Source organism: Dermacentor andersoni, chromosome 6 (assembly GCF_023375885.2).
Source record: "Dermacentor andersoni chromosome 6, qqDerAnde1_hic_scaffold, whole genome shotgun sequence".
NCBI classification, from domain to species: domain Eukaryota; kingdom Metazoa; phylum Arthropoda; class Arachnida; order Ixodida; family Ixodidae; genus Dermacentor; species Dermacentor andersoni.
In genome coordinates, this window is record NC_092819.1 from 108487060 (window position 1) to 108499647 (window position 12588).

Consider the following 12588-nt stretch of genomic DNA (forward strand, 5'->3'; position numbering starts at 1 on the left):
GTAGTAAGCGGTCACAATGAGTGGAACGCAACTGCGCGACTTGCTAACGCTTTTCTTTCACACCGGGAACGCACTTCTCTGGTTCGATAATACCGAAAGCACGATGACAACGTGTGAATGATTCGTTGACAAAATCAAGAGCTGCTTCGGAGACTCACTTTCAAAAAAAAAAGAAGGCTGAAGACACGCTTTCGTGTAGAGCACAACTGCCCGAAGAAACATGCACAATTTACATTTCATAAGTATTGAAACTGCGTAGAATTGTGACCACGGGCATGTCGGATGAAGGCAAGTTTGGACATCTTCTGAAGGACATCGGTCAAGATGTCTACAATTTCCTTATATCAAAGGAAGACCTGAGGACTTCATCTGACCTAAGATGTCATTGCCGGGCTTTTGAGACACTGAAGACGCGTCGTGTAGTGCCAAAGTTTGGTAGACTTGACAACCTGACCGCGGTCGCACGTGGGGACGTCTCCTCCTCCCACGACATCGCCTTGTTAGTACGTAAACTCGTTAAAGAAGAATTGGCGCACTTTCAAGCACAAGGTGGAGGAACAGACGCAGGACGGGAGTAACCCCAGTGGACGCTTGACGTACACTGTCCTGGACAGCCGGTGCTTTGCCAACTGCAAACTAACCGCGAAATTTGGCCTATGCATGATATTGTCACGTGGTGGTGACGTTTAAGAACAAAGTAGCAATACTGTGAAAGACAAAACTAACTTTTATTGGGCGAACCTGTGCACACGAAAACAGGCTACACTTATTGCACAACGACAGCGGCGAAGACGGTCGGCTATCGTCGAAAATCTGATCAGCGGATCAAGCGCGTCGCCTTTTATACATCAATCGTCGAATGTATCAGACTAATCGCTGGGACCCCCGTGTCTTCCACAAAATTCTACATTATTCGCGTCGCGCATACATGCAATCAGATTACACAAGGTTCGGTGACGTACAGCGGATGGAACCATCGATAACATTCCAGAAATTTCCTGTACATGCATGCGCGTCCTGCGCTGCGTGATAACATTTGTTGAGCGGTGAAACGTGGTCACCCGAGAAAGATAAACATGTACACGTGTCAGTACCCCCCTCTTAAAAAGCATCGACCCGATGTTGCAAACAAACGAAAGTAATCAACAAAAACACCCGTAGCAAAGAAACAACAAACTAAGCAAGTTCGTCAGCGTGCGTAAAAGGGCTTAAGACGCAGCACGTGGACCATTTCAGATCGTGCGCGGCGCCACTGTGAATGCGGAATGCCGTCTGGCGCGACCTAATAGTCTAGTGCGGCAATACGTTGGATGACCTTGTAGGATCCTAAATAGCGTCGCAATAGTTTCTCGCTGAGTCCTCGTCGGCGTATCGGGGTCCAAACCCAAACACGGTCACCGGGTTGATACTCCAGGTAGCGTCATCGAAGGTTGTTGTGTAGGCTTTCGGTACGCTGCTGGTTGTTGATCCGTAGGCGGGCGAGCTGTCGGGATTCTTCGGCGCGCTGGAGATAGGTAGCGACATCAACATTCTCTTTGTCAGTGACGTGCGGCAGCATGGCGTCGAGCGTCGTCGACGGGTTCCTGCCGTAAACCCACTTGAACGGCCTGATCTGTGTTGTTTCTTGCATCGCCATGTTGTAAGCGAATGTTACAACGGCAGGACCGCGTCCCACGTCTTCTGCTCGACGTCGACGTACATTGCTAGCATGTCGGCGAGGGTCTTGTTCACGCGCTCCATGAGACCATTCTTTTGCGGATGGTAGGCAGTTGTCCTCCTGTGGCTTGTCTGGCTGTATTGCAGAATGGATTGGGTGAGCTCTGCTGTAAAGGCCGTTCCTCTGTCGGTGATGAGGACTTCTGGGGCACCATATTGCAGCAGGATGTTCTCGACGAAAAATTTCGCCACTTCGGCTGCGCTGCCTTTTGGTAGAACTTTAGTTTCAGCGAAGCGGGTGAGATAGTCCGTCGCCACGACGATCCACTTATTCCCGGATGTTGACGTCGGAAACGGCCCCAACAAATCCATCCCAATCTGCTGGAATGGTGAGGAAAGCCCAAATGTGGAAACCCAATGGTGGAGCAAAGCCCAATGGTGGAAAGCCCAATGGTGGAAAGCCCAAATGATGTCGAGGCATTCCGTTTCAGTAGTAGAATAATTGCCTTACGCTTTTGACAGCGACCGGCTGGCATAAGATATCACCCGTTGAAGTCCGTCTTTCCTCTGGACTTGGACGGCACCGAAGCCCTGGCTACTGCCGTCAGTGTGGATTTCATTATCGGCGTCCTCGTCGAACAGTGCAAGTACCGGCGGCGACTGCATCCGTCGTTTGAGTTCTTGAAATGCGTCGTCCTGCGGCATTTCCCACTGGAACTCGACATCACATTTGGTTAGATGGGTTACCGGCTCCGCGATGCGTGAAAAGTCCTTGACAAAGCGCCTATAGTAGGCACACATGCCAAGGTGATCATCGAAATTTCTCGCGAAGACAACAACATCATCCAAGTAAACACGACACGTCTGCCACTTCAATCCTGCTAACACCGTGTCCATGACGCGCTGAAACGTTGCAGGCACCGAGCACAGTCCGAATGGCATGACCTTGAACTTGTAGAGGCCGTCTGGCGTGATGAAGGCGGTCTTTTCGCGATCTCTCTCGTCGACTTCTATTTGCAGTAGCCAGACATGAGGTCCATCGACGAGAAGTATTTAGCGTTGCAGAGCCGATCCAATGCGTCGTCTATCCGTGGAAGGGGGTACACGTCCTTCTTCGTGATCTTGTTCAGTCGACGATAATCGACGCAGTAGCGTAGGGTTCCGTCCTTTTTCTTCACCAGGACTACAGGAGATGCCCACGGGCTTTTCGACGGCTGGATGATGTCGTCGCGCAGCATTTCGTCGACTTGGTGCCTTATAGCTTCACGTTCTCGCGTCGAAACTCGGTATGGGCTCTGACGGAGAGGTTGAGCGCCCTCATCGGTTATTATGCGATGCTTTCCAACTGGTGTTTGTCGAATCCTCGATGACGTCGAAAAGCAGTCTTTGTGTCATCGGAGATGACTTCTGAGCTGTGGCTGCTTACTCATAGGAAGACTTGAATTTACGTCGAAGTCTGGTTCGGAGACTGCTTATCGGGGTAGATGCGGTAGAATGCGAGAGGACAAAAGCATTGCAGGTTTCCACAATTTCCTCGATCTACGCGATTGTCGTGCCCTTGTTGATGGGCTTGAACTCTTGGCTGTAGTTGGTTAGCATAACTTCCGCTTTCCCTCCGTGGCGTCGAGCGATCCCTCTTGCGACGCAAATTTCACGGTCGAGCAGTTGATTTTGGTCGCCCTGGATGACGCCTTCTACGTCAGCGGCTGTTTTGGAGCCGACGGAAATAATAATGATGGAGCGCAGCGGGATGCTCACTTGATCTTCGAGCACACTCAAGGCATGGTGACTACGAGAGCTCTCCGGCGGTATCGCTTGATCTTCCGACAGCGTTATCGATTTTGACTTCAGGTGTATGGTTGCGCCGTGTTGGTTCAGGAAGTCCATGCCAAGAATGACGGCTCGTGAACACTGTCGGAGGATAACGAAGGTGGTAGGGTAAGTCCGGTCATGAACGGTAATTCTTGTCGTGCAGATTCCAGTCGGTGTAAAGAGGTGTCCTCCAGCGGTTCGAATTTGATGGCCTTCCCATGCAGTTTTAACTTTCTTCAACTGCGCGGCGATGGGTCCACTCATGACAGAGTAATCGGCTCCTGTGTCTACTAAGGCGGTGAGCGCGTGGCCGTCGAGAAGCACGACGAGGTCAGTGGTTCTTTGTCTGGCGTTGAAGTTGGGTCGTGGCGTCGGATCACGGCTGCGTGGTGTTGAACTGAAGCTGTAGCGTCGCGTCGTCAAGTCGTCTTTCTTCGGCGTAGTCTTGGCTTTCTGACTTCGTCGGGACGGTGGCGTGTGGTCTTTAGGCCGTCGAGATGGTCTCTTCATAGTCTTCGTCGGCGGCGGAGGATCTTCGTCAGTTCGACGAACAACAAACGCACCTCCATCGGTTGCTGCTTTTAGTTTTCCGGATACGGGCTCGCAGAGCGGCCCCGGGCTGGGCTGGTGTATGGTCGGCGCTGCGGCGACAGGTAGCGGCCCGGTGACGGCGAACGGGATGGTCGTCGAAGGCTCCACTGAGTAGCGGCGAGGCAGTCGGCGATATCGCGAGGTCGTTCGCCAATCTGCGGTCGCGCCGCGTTAACGGCGAACTCTCGGAGTCCGATCTCCCGGTATGGGCATCGGCGGTAGATGTGCCCGGCTTCTACGCAGTGATAGCAAAGCGGACGGTGGTCGGAGGCGCGCCAAACGTCAGTCTTCCTTGGAATGCCGCGTGGGGTGACGGGTTGTCGTGCTGGCGGCGGGGGTGGTGGTGGACGACGGAACTGTGTCGTCACTGGGTCCCGCCGTGGGCGCGGAGGGGCAACGTGATGGCGGGCTACCTACAGCGGCGTATGTCATCACTTGCGGCTGAGGCTGCGGCGATTCAGGGGCTACTCCGAGTTGTTGGAGCTCTTCACATACGGCGTCGGCAATCGAAGGCAATTGAGGCTGTGATGACGGGAACAGCTTCTGTAGCTCCTCCCGCACGACCGCTCGGATAGTCTCGCGCAGGTCGTCGGTGGCCAGTGACTGGACTCCGGCGTAGCTTGTCGAGTTCTTGCGTCGGTTAAATTGCCGGTTCCGCATTTCCAGTATCTTCTGGATGCTAGTGGCCTCGCGAAGAAACTCGTCAACAGTCTTCAGTGGGCTTCGTACCATTCCGGCGAAAAGTTCCTCGTTTAAACCACGCATCAGTAGGCGGACTTTCTTTTCCTCGGACATTTCCGGGTCGGCGTGGCGGAATAGGCAGCCCATTTCTTCCGTAAAATCGCGGTGGCCTCATCAGGCAGCTGCACTCGGGTTGCTAGTAGTGCTTGGGCTCGTTCTCGGCGTACGACGCTTGTGAATGTTTGCAGGAAGCTGCTTCGGAAAAGGTCCTAGGTCGTTTAGGTGGCTTCTCGGTTCGCGAACCACGTCCTGGCAGTGTCTTCCAATGCGAAGAAAACATGTCGCAGTTTGTCGTCGCTGCTCCAGCTGTTAAATGCAGCGACTCTCATACGTCTCAAGCCAGGATTTCGAGTCCTCGTATGTTGAACCACGGAACGTCGGAGGCTCCCTGGGCTGCTGCAGCACGATGGTGGACGCTGGCGCTGCCATTGCGGTTGTCTTGGGCACAATCTTCTTGATCTTCTCAGGTAGAAGTTCGTGCTGTGAGGGCAGCTATTGAAGACGGCAGCTTGCTCAATGGTCCGGGACTACGTTGGTGTTTTCTTTGCGGTCCGTGCTTGGATCACCGCTTGTCGGGGGCGTTCAGTACCTAAACGAAAAGCACCTCCACCAGATGTCACGTGGTGGTGACGTTGAAAAACACAGTATCAATACTGTGAAAGACAAAACTAACTTTTATTGGGTGAACCTGTGCCCACAGAAAGAGGCTACACTTATAGCAAAACGATAGCGGCGAACACGGTCGGCGATCGTCGAAAATCTGATCAGCGGGTCAAGCGCGTCGGCTTTTATACATCAAACGTCGAATGTTCCACACTAATCGCTCGGATCCCTGTGTCTTCCACAAAATTCTACATTATTCGCGTCGCGCATATATGCAATCAAATTACACAAGGTTCGGTGATAGCGAATGAAACCATCGATAACATTCCAGAAACTTCCTATAGATGCAGGCGCGTCTTGCGCTACGTGATAACATTTCTTAAGCGGTGAAACGTGGTCACCTGAGAAAGATTAACATGTACACGTGTCAATATACGCGTCCCCATCGTCCCGGTGGGGTTCCCGCATCCTTTGCGTACCTTCGAACGTCGTCAGATGGCACCACCCCATCGTATTGCTCCCCGGTACGGCCAGCCCCTAGCCCAATTTTATGACTATCCCGCGTACCGCGAACTACCTATTTGATCTCCAGGTATTGTCGCAGACGGTAGCAGCAAGTTTCAGGCTTACTAGATTATCAATCTGCAGGCCAAGACAGCGCACTGTGGCAAACCGCATCACCTCTTCGACGAATATCGCGTGAGCGTACATCACGGCGTGAGTCTCCAGCTTCTGACCGCAGTCTTTCTCCTCCGATCGGCTATCGTCGCTCGTCATCACCTCGCCGTCTTTCACTTTTACCACCATCCCAGCGGGTGCGACTGGTGGAGGTGAGGTCGTGGGCCGGTCAAGCAGCCCTCCGCCTATCACCACGCGAAAATACACAGTGTGTGTCTGTGTTGATGGTTTAAATACTGATGCCTTAATCAATACCAGTGCTACAGTTTCTGTAATGAATGCTTTGTTAAAAATTGTTTGGGACACAAAGCGATGTTTGCGTGGGACCAAAAGACTAGTTTTCGTGGAATCGGGGGTGAACCACTGCAGCCCGTTGGAATTTGCTCTGCTATAGTGAGTGTGGGTGGACAAGATTTTCTAAATGAATTTGTTGTTTTGGAACAAACCATTCAGGACATAATCCTTGGGATTGACTTTCTTGGTGAATGTGGTGCAATGTTAGATTGTGGGGCAGGTGAAATTTATCTTCGAAGCCACGTGATAACACCCATACCAGCAGTATCTAGCGTGGACAAGCAGAGTGTATTTTCTGTGTCATACGATGTACTTTTACCGGCTCAGACTGCGGCATTTGTTCCGGTGGCTTCCACGCATTGCCCTCCGCATCGCTGTGATGGCTTAATTGAGCCGTACTCCCATACGATGTTGAAGAAAAATGTACTCGTTCCTCCATCCATTATAGAATGTGTAGATGGTCATGCTCACGTGTGGACGGCGAACGCCACTTTGGAGCAAGTTTTACTGCCGACAGGACTCAAGCTGGCCACGTTTGACTCAGAAGCGACCGTCAGTATTGATGCAGTTGACGCTTCTACCGACTCTAGCGCAGGAAATTGCGACTAATCTATGGAATTCTACCGCATGAAAAACAAGGCACTATGCTCTTCAGAGCGAAAATAATTTCAAAGGGTGCTCGTCCGCTATGCGCCAGTTTTCGATTTCGCGCAAGATGAGCGTCCAATTTCGCTTCCTGACTCGCGAACGCAACACCGCATAAACACGGGCCAAGCGAAGCCTATTTGACAGAAGCCGCATCGCGTCTCTCCCGCAAAACGAAAAGTAATCGCTGAGCAAGTTCAAGAAATGCTGCGGAAATGCGTTGTCCAGGAGCCTTGCAGTCCCTGGGCAGCTCCAGTGATGCTAGTTAAGAAAAAGGGCAATTCTTCGAGATTCTGTGTTGACTATTGAGCACTTAACACAACCGTAAAGAAATATGTATGCACTGTGCCACACATCGACAATGCTATTGATTGCCTTCATGCAGCCTCCTACTTCTGCTCCGTTGACTTAAGATCGGGATACTGGGAAATACCGATGCACCCGACAGATAAAGAAAAAACTGCCTTTGTGATCACGCTCACCCAAAAAGTTGGTATCCCTGGGTTCGCGATGACTTGATATTTCAGATGATATGCCGCTTTTGGGTGTAGGACTCAAGAAAACTGCGGAAACACTCATAAATCGATGGAGCCGAGAAGCTTCCGATCCTACTGGCGACTTCTTCTCGGAAACCGTATGGAGCTGTAGAAAATCACCCTTAAAAAGGATAACACGTACAGGATGATTATACGCCGGCCAGGAAGACACAAGGGCATGAAAGAAGATAACATCATCAGGTTAATCAACTCTTTCGTACTCTGTCATATTTCATATGCCGCTGCCATGTACAACTGGACGCAGATTCAACTCAAGAAGCTTCACGCAGTGATCAAGAAGGTTGGTAAAAGCTCATTCGGGCTCATAATTCATGCGAGCAGTGAAACATTGCTCAATTTAGGAATACAGAACACGACCATGGAGAATGCGGAGGCTCAAGAAATGCCACAAATTGCGAGACCATCTACAACCACCACGGGAAGATCAATCCTAGACGAGATCATGATGAATCCCATTACGGACCCAGCACAGTAGACTAAAGTTCATCAAGTAGTCGTAGACAACGTAATTGTCGCACCACTACCCAGGAATATTCACCCAACACATAACATCCACAGAAGAGTTGCACGAGCCAGGGCGCTAATCAAGAAAATTGATAAAGGGGGCAGATGAGCCTGGTTGGTTGATTCGGCTGCCTACAAGAATCTAACTAAGTTCGCATCGGCGGCAGTGGATACACGCAAATATATAGTGACTCGAAAACGGCTATTAGAGATTTAAATAGGGGCAAGATTGCTCCACAGGCTGCGAGGATAATTAACATAAGACAAACAGATGTTACGCATTACATTTATTGGTTCCCGGCGCACTTTCGTTCACTTGATGAAATTCCCGTCAACCCAAATCAACCGGCCAACAGCCTCACCCGCGAACTTGCATACCGGGCTGATCTTAAATATGGATTTGACTCTACTGGATTGGAGAACCTACAGAGAGAGACGCTCATTACATACAATAAAATTGCAAAACATTACTACAAGGGAAGGAGGGAGTTTCCTCCCCCTCACTATAGGCCAAACAGAGCACAAGCATTTACACTTAGGCAATTACAAACACAGTCCTGTTATTCACATGCACAAATGAAGGAATAGTTCGACATTGCAGACATGAATATTATGTGGCAAGCATACAAAAAGGAGATATGCACGCTTGAACATATGCTCTGGGAGTGTGGGTCGCTCAGCCCTGGTATTCCCAGAATCGGTTTTGCGGAATGATTAAATCCCACGGTCACATTCCTCAAGTCCTGGCTGTCCAGTACGCCCGTGATAGGGCTAGGAGGCTTGACCTCCCGGTCCCAACATGGGACTAGCCAGGAAGGTGGCAACGCCTTGTACAGGACCTAAATAAAGTATTTTCACCTCCTCCTGCTCCGTCCGTAGCCTGTGCGCCAAAAACTCCTCATGCACAACGGCTTGCGTATGCGCGAAGAAATAGAGGCGTGCGATTGGCTACGCCAGTAGTGACGTCGTTGCTCTCTGTTTTAGCCGAGCGTGCGCGCACCAGTTTCTCTTCAGCTCCGACATGGGTAGGCACTCCTGAACTCCTGAAGGGCGGGCAGTTTTCGATCAGCAGCGCAGCGAACAGAAATTGAAATTGAAATGGATTTATTCATAATAGATTACATGTTATAAAAACAATATTCATAAGGAGGTCCCATATTCAATGACAGTATCGGTACATCCTGTTATTTATAAATATGAGTTTTCTAAAGCAACAAGGAGCACCACATTAAAATCATATATAAGGAAAGATGGAAGATAGGGAGTAATGGAGAATGCAAAACAAGGAGTTACAATAAATCTAACCAAGGAAATTATAGAATCGCAAGGAGCAAATGCAGTAAACTAAATGAACTAAACGAAATTGACATTAACGGACAAAAATTTTTACTAAGACATGCAATACAAACAACAACAAAAAATCTTCAAAATATACATGACCAATAACACAACAATAGAAAAAAAGCTTCGAAATATACATGACCATTATAAAAAAAGATAGGTTCCAAGACAGCGGACTACTTGAAGTAATAAGGGTGAAAAAAAGAAAGAAAAGTTAATGTGAATTATCTTCTGTTAGAAGAAAATTCTTCAGATGTCTTTTTTTTTTAATACGGATGTTGAACGCGAAGTCTAGACGCAAAGTGATATGGAATTATATAATGAAAAAGCTGAAAAATGAACTGATTGTTTTCGATAGTTGGTGCGCACGTGAGGTAGAATGAAATTATGGTTTAAAGCAAATCTAGTGACATTAGCGTTCATGAGGCCTGTTTTAGGAATCACACATGCAGGAACTTGATTATTCCATAGCTTGAAAATAAATATACCCAAATTATACAACACAGTTTCTTTGGCAGACAGACTGTTATTAGACTGTAGCAATAGGAGAGCGCTAGTATTATAGGGACTAGAGGTGACTATTCAAATTGCTTGGTCTTGGAAAGTTTGAAGTGAACTGAGGTGAGTAATATATGTAATTGCCCAACGTATTAACGAGTAGTTATTGTGTGAGTGTATAAAAGCGTAATATAACGAGACAGGTTCAGCATGGTTAGAGAATTGGCGGGCTCTAATCAGTAACCGAGTGCCATGAGCAACTTTCTTTTTAATATTCGAGACATGTAATGAAACGAGGTTAGAGTCTATTTTTACCCCTAATAATGAGCAATGAGTGCTAGAAGGGATTAAATGGGAACCAAGATTCAGCAATGGAACTGGACAAGGTGGTTTCTGGGGGGAATTAAATACAATAAACTTGGTTTTCGAGGGATTAATAAGAAGATTATTATTCATACACCAGTTTGTAACCTTAGCTAAGTCATTATTGAATTTAGTAACCAGGGACGAAATATTTTTATCGTAGTTAATAATGGTTGTGTCGTCGGCGTACAATACACAGCGTGAAGATGTTATAAAGTCAGGCAGATCGTTAATGTAAATAAAATATAATAAAGGTCCGATAATAGAACCCTGCGGTACTCCTAGGTTAGTAACCTTATCTTATGTTATGTTTATCTCATGTTAACTATGTTATGTCTATCCTGCAGATAGGTTCATAGTAACATTAGTGCTAGCCCAGTTATGCGTATAGCTTCCCACTTTAAAAACAAAATTTGATGGTTAATAGTGTCAAAAGCTTTGGTAAGATCAATAAAAACTGAACCGGCAATATACCCTTTAACCATAGCTTCGTTTAAGCGATCCGTTAGGGAGATAAGAGCAAGGTCGGTCGAATAGCCAAGACGAAAACCATACTGATAATTGGAAAGAATATTAAATTTAGTCAGGTAATTGGTTAATCTAGTAGCAGGCAACTTTTCAGTCACTCTACTAAAAAATAGCAGTATACATATTGGGCGGTAATTTGTTACTAAAGAACGATCGCCTCTCTCAAAAACTGGAATTACCTTTGCTCGTTTCAGCTCAGAAGGAAAAATGCCGGTCCTGAATATTAAATTCTTAATGAAACATAAAAGATCACATATGAGATGAGCAACTAGTCTTATGTTACTAGAATGAATATTATCAAGACCGGCACTGGTTACTTTCAGCGTGCGAATGTCATCAAGAACCTCATGGGGAGTTGTAGCGTAAAGAAAAAAATGAATGTGGCACACGTTTTAGCGACAAAAAACGGCTACTGATAACTGGTTTGTCCAGGAAAAAGGCATCACTGAATGCTCTTGCTATCTCAAATGGTTGATCATATGTCATGTGATAGGTTTTGATGGTATCGAGAAATGAGAGTTGTTCATTTATGCGCAAAAAGTAATTTAAGACATGCAACATTCGTCTTCAGTTGCTGCCAGTCTGATAAAGTTTGCGCTCATAGTAGCTCCTCCTTGCATTTTTTATTTTGCTTTTGAGTGCGTTGCAAATTGTTTTTTTTTAATCGTGCAGAGAGGGCGACATTAAAAGGTTGCCTTTTAGTTTTTTTATATAGGTTGTATGTTTCCGCATTTTGGCTAGTATGCTAGCATTAAACCAAGGGTTTTGAGGAAGGGAGAGGATTTTCTTGCACTTCTCGTTTACGGTGCGTGAATCGACTTATGATGACAATATTTCGGAGAACTGAGAAAAGGCTTCTTGCAGATCAATATTTTGAAGACTAGCAGACCAGTCAGTTTTAGTCACAGATTCCAAAAAGGCATCTTTGTTCAGTACGTAGCTGAAGTATGAAATAGTGGCTGACTGCGACTGTGAGTTGAAGAAAACAAAGATAGGGTAATGATCTGTTATGTGGACATTAAGGATACCAGCCTCTGGCTGTGACGTCATGTTGCTTAGCGCATGATCTAGTAGTGTGCCCTCATTTCGCTCATTACAACGAGTAGGTAGCGTTACCAAAGTTTCAAAACTGTAACTCTGAAAACAGTTGCTATAAAGGGAGGAGGTAGGTAAAGTTTCATCCAGAAGGTTTATAATAATGTCGCCCATGATAACCACATTCTTGTTTTCAAGTGATAGGTTCTCTTGGGATTGATCGAGGGCGGAACAAAAGTCAATGTAAGAGGAAGACGGCGATCTGTATATGCATCCAAAAATAAAGTTTTTGTTATCAGCGCGAAGAAAATCGTGATTGAATTCCAACCAAACAGATTCACAGTTTTGTTAGGTTTAAGTCGAGGTCATGACGTTTATAGCTAAGATGTGATGATACGTAAACGGCCACACCACCATAACTGCTAGTTTGTCTATGACAGTATTCGGCTGTGTAGGAAGGGAAGTAAAATAAGTTGTTGTAGTCATCGCAGAACCAAGTTTCAGCTAAGCTAATGATGGTAAATCGAAAAGAGAGCGTAGACAGAAGGGAATTAATGTCGTTATAGTGTTTGCGCAAACTTCGTGCATTAAATTGAACGGCCGAGCATGAACTATTATTTTTCAGTTTATTTAACTGGCTAGTTGAAAAATATGCAGACATTTTTGTTCTTGTTATTAGCAAGGGTATCCGAAATGTTTCCTAAGGTACAGTGCTGTATTAAGTAAATACAGCCAAGTCAGA